The sequence below is a fragment of the Astatotilapia calliptera genome, chromosome 14 (genome assembly GCF_964374335.1).
Source record: "Astatotilapia calliptera chromosome 14, fAstCal68.1, whole genome shotgun sequence".
Taxonomy (NCBI): domain Eukaryota; kingdom Metazoa; phylum Chordata; class Actinopteri; order Cichliformes; family Cichlidae; genus Astatotilapia; species Astatotilapia calliptera.
Window position 1 is genome coordinate 35,846,791 of NC_137435.1, and position 4,301 is coordinate 35,851,091.

The window sequence follows — 4,301 nt, forward strand, 5'->3', positions numbered from 1 at the left end:
TGTGAATAATTTTAAAATCTTAGCTCAAACGGCTGCAAAACCTGTTTGCCCAGCACAGGGATATTGAGTTCTATAAGATAAAGCCATAAACATGTTTGTCTGAGTCTTCTATCAAAAGTTACAGCGATTTATATGAAGTTGTTCAAAAACGCTTTATTTCGCCAAGACAATGCGTTTCTCACTGTTACATGCATTTGAATGGGAAACTCGCCTGAAACAAAGTATAGGTTTTCATTATGTGAATAATTTTAAAATCTTAGCTCAAACGGCTGCAAAACCTGTTTGCCCAGCACAGGGATATTGAGTTCTATAAGATAAAGCCATAAACATGTTTGTCTGAGTCTTCTATCAAAAGTTACAGCGATTTATATGAAGTTGTTCAAAAACGCTTTATTTCGCCAAGACAATGCGTTTCTCACTGTTACATGCATTTGAATGGGAAACTCGCCTGAAACAAAGTATAGGTTTTCATTATGTGAATAATTTTAAAATCTTAGCTCAAACAGCTGCAAAACCTGTTTGCCCAGCACGGGGATATTGAGTTCTATAAGATAAAGCCATAAACATGTTTGTCTGAGTCTTCTATCAAAAGTTACAGCGATTTATATGAAGTTGTTCAAAAACGCTTTATTTCGCCAAGACAATGCGTTTCTCACTGTTACATGCATTTGAATGGGAAACTCGCCTGAAACAAAGTATAGGTTTTCATTATGTGAATAATTTTAAAATCTTAGCTCAAACGGCTGCAAAACCTGTTTGCCCAGCACAGGGATATTGAGTTCTATAAGATAAAGCCATAAACATGTTTGTCTGAGTCTTCTATCAAAAGTTACAGCGATTTATATGAAGTTGTTCAAAAACGCTTTATTTCGCCAAGACAATGCGTTTCTCACTGTTACATGCATTTGAATGGGAAACTCGCCTGAGACAAAGTATAGGTTTTCATTATGTGAATAATTTTAAAATCTTAGCTCAAACAGCTGCAAAACCTGTTTGCCCAGCACAGGGATATTGAGTTCTATAAGATAAAGCCATAAACATGTTTGTCTGAGTCTTCTATCAAAAGTTACAGCGATTTATATGAAGTTGTTCAAAAACGCTTTATTTCGCCAAGACAATGCGTTTCTCACTGTTACATGCATTTGAATGGGAAACTTGCCTGAAACAAAGTATAGGTTTTCATTATGTGAATAATTTTAAAATCTTAGCTCAAACGGCTGCAAAACCTGTTTGCCCAGCACAGGGATATTGAGTTCTATAAGATAAAGCCATAAACATGTTTGTCTGAGTCTTCTATCAAAAGTTACAGCGATTTATATGAAGTTGTTCAAAAACGCTTTATTTCGCCAAGACAATGCGTTTCTCACTGTTACATGCATTTGAATGGGAAACTCGCCTGAAACAAAGTATAGGTTTTCATTATGTGAATAATTTTAAAATCTTAGCTCAAACGGCTGCAAAACCTGTTTGCCCAGCACAGGGATATTGAGTTCTATAAGATAAAGCCATAAACATGTTTGTCTGAGTCTTCTATCAAAAGTTACAGCGATTTATATGAAGTTGTTCAAAAACGCTTTATTTCGCCAAGACAATGCGTTTCTCACTGTTACATGCATTTGAATGGGAAACTCGCCTGAAACAAAGTATAGGTTTTCATTATGTGAATAATTTTAAAATCTTAGCTCAAACGGCTGCAAAACCTGTTTGCCCAGCACGGGCATATTGAGTTCTATAAGATAAAGCCATAAACATGTTTGTCTGAGTCTTCTATCAAAAGTTACAGCGATTTATATGAAGTTGTACAAAAACGCTTTATTTCGCCAAGACAATGCGTTTCTCACTGTTACATGCATTTGAATGGGAAACTCGCCTGAAACAAAGTATAGGTTTTCATTATGTGAATAATTTTAAAATCTTAGCTCAAACGGCTGCAAAACCTGTTTGCCCAGCACGGGCATATTGAGTTCTATAAGATAAAGCCATAAACATGTTTGTCTGAGTCTTCTATCAAAAGTTACAGCGATTTATATGAAGTTGTACAAAAACGCTTTATTTCGCCAAGACAATGCGTTTCTCACTGTTACATGCATTTGAATGGGAAACTCGCCTGAAACAAAGTATAGGTTTTCATTATGTGAATAATTTTAAAATCTTAGCTCAAACGGCTGCAAAACCTGTTTGCCCAGCACAGGGATATTGAGTTCTATAAGATAAAGCCATAAACATGTTTGTCTGAGTCTTCTATCAAAAGTTACAGCGATTTATATGAAGTTGTTCAAAAACGCTTTATTTCGCCAAGACAATGCGTTTCTCACTGTTACATGCATTTGAATGGGAAACTCGCCTGAAACAAAGTATAGGTTTTCATTATGTGAATAATTTTAAAATCTTAGCTCAAACGGCTGCAAAACCTGTTTGCCCAGCACAGGGATATTGAGTTCTATAAGATAAAGCCATAAACATGTTTGTCTGAGTCTTCTATCAAAAGTTACAGCGATTTATATGAAGTTGTTCAAAAACGCTTTATTTCGCCAAGACAATGCGTTTCTCACTGTTACATGCATTTGAATGGGAAACTCGCCTGAAACAAAGTATAGGTTTTCATTATGTGAATAATTTTAAAATCTTAGCTCAAACAGCTGCAAAACCTGTTTGCCCAGCACGGGGATATTGAGTTCTATAAGATAAAGCCATAAACATGTTTGTCTGAGTCTTCTATCAAAAGTTACAGCGATTTATATGAAGTTGTTCAAAAACGCTTTATTTCGCCAAGACAATGCGTTTCTCACTGTTACATGCATTTGAATGGGAAACTCGCCTGAAACAAAGTATAGGTTTTCATTATGTGAATAATTTTAAAATCTTAGCTCAAACGGCTGCAAAACCTGTTTGCCCAGCACGGGCATATTGAGTTCTATAAGATAAAGCCATAAACATGTTTGTCTGAGTCTTCTATCAAAAGTTACAGCGATTTATATGAAGTTGTACAAAAACGCTTTATTTCGCCAAGACAATGCGTTTCTCACTGTTACATGCATTTGAATGGGAAACTCGCCTGAAACAAAGTATAGGTTTTCATTATGTGAATAATTTTAAAATCTTAGCTCAAACGGCTGCAAAACCTGTTTGCCCAGCACGGGCATATTGAGTTCTATAAGATAAAGCCATAAACATGTTTGTCTGAGTCTTCTATCAAAAGTTACAGCGATTTATATGAAGTTGTACAAAAACGCTTTATTTCGCCAAGACAATGCGTTTCTCACTGTTACATGCATTTGAATGGGAAACTCGCCTGAAACAAAGTATAGGTTTTCATTATGTGAATAATTTTAAAATCTTAGCTCAAACGGCTGCAAAACCTGTTTGCCCAGCACAGGGATATTGAGTTCTATAAGATAAAGCCATAAACATGTTTGTCTGAGTCTTCTATCAAAAGTTACAGCGATTTATATGAAGTTGTTCAAAAACGCTTTATTTCGCCAAGACAATGCGTTTCTCACTGTTACATGCATTTGAATGGGAAACTCGCCTGAAACAAAGTATAGGTTTTCATTATGTGAATAATTTTAAAATCTTAGCTCAAACGGCTGCAAAACCTGTTTGCCCAGCACAGGGATATTGAGTTCTATAAGATAAAGCCATAAACATGTTTGTCTGAGTCTTCTATCAAAAGTTACAGCGATTTATATGAAGTTGTTCAAAAACGCTTTATTTCGCCAAGACAATGCGTTTCTCACTGTTACATGCATTTGAATGGGAAACTCGCCTGAAACAAAGTATAGGTTTTCATTATGTGAATAATTTTAAAATCTTAGCTCAAACAGCTGCAAAACCTGTTTGCCCAGCACGGGGATATTGAGTTCTATAAGATAAAGCCATAAACATGTTTGTCTGAGTCTTCTATCAAAAGTTACAGCGATTTATATGAAGTTGTTCAAAAACGCTTTATTTCGCCAAGACAATGCGTTTCTCACTGTTACATGCATTTGAATGGGAAACTCGCCTGAAACAAAGTATAGGTTTTCATTATGTGAATAATTTTAAAATCTTAGCTCAAACGGCTGCAAAACCTGTTTGCCCAGCACAGGGATATTGAGTTCTATAAGATAAAGCCATAAACATGTTTGTCTGAGTCTTCTATCAAAAGTTACAGCGATTTATATGAAGTTGTTCAAAAACGCTTTATTTCGCCAAGACAATGCGTTTCTCACTGTTACATGCATTTGAATGGGAAACTCGCCTGAAACAAAGTATAGGTTTTCATTATGTGAATAATTTTAAAATCTTAGCTCAAACGGCTG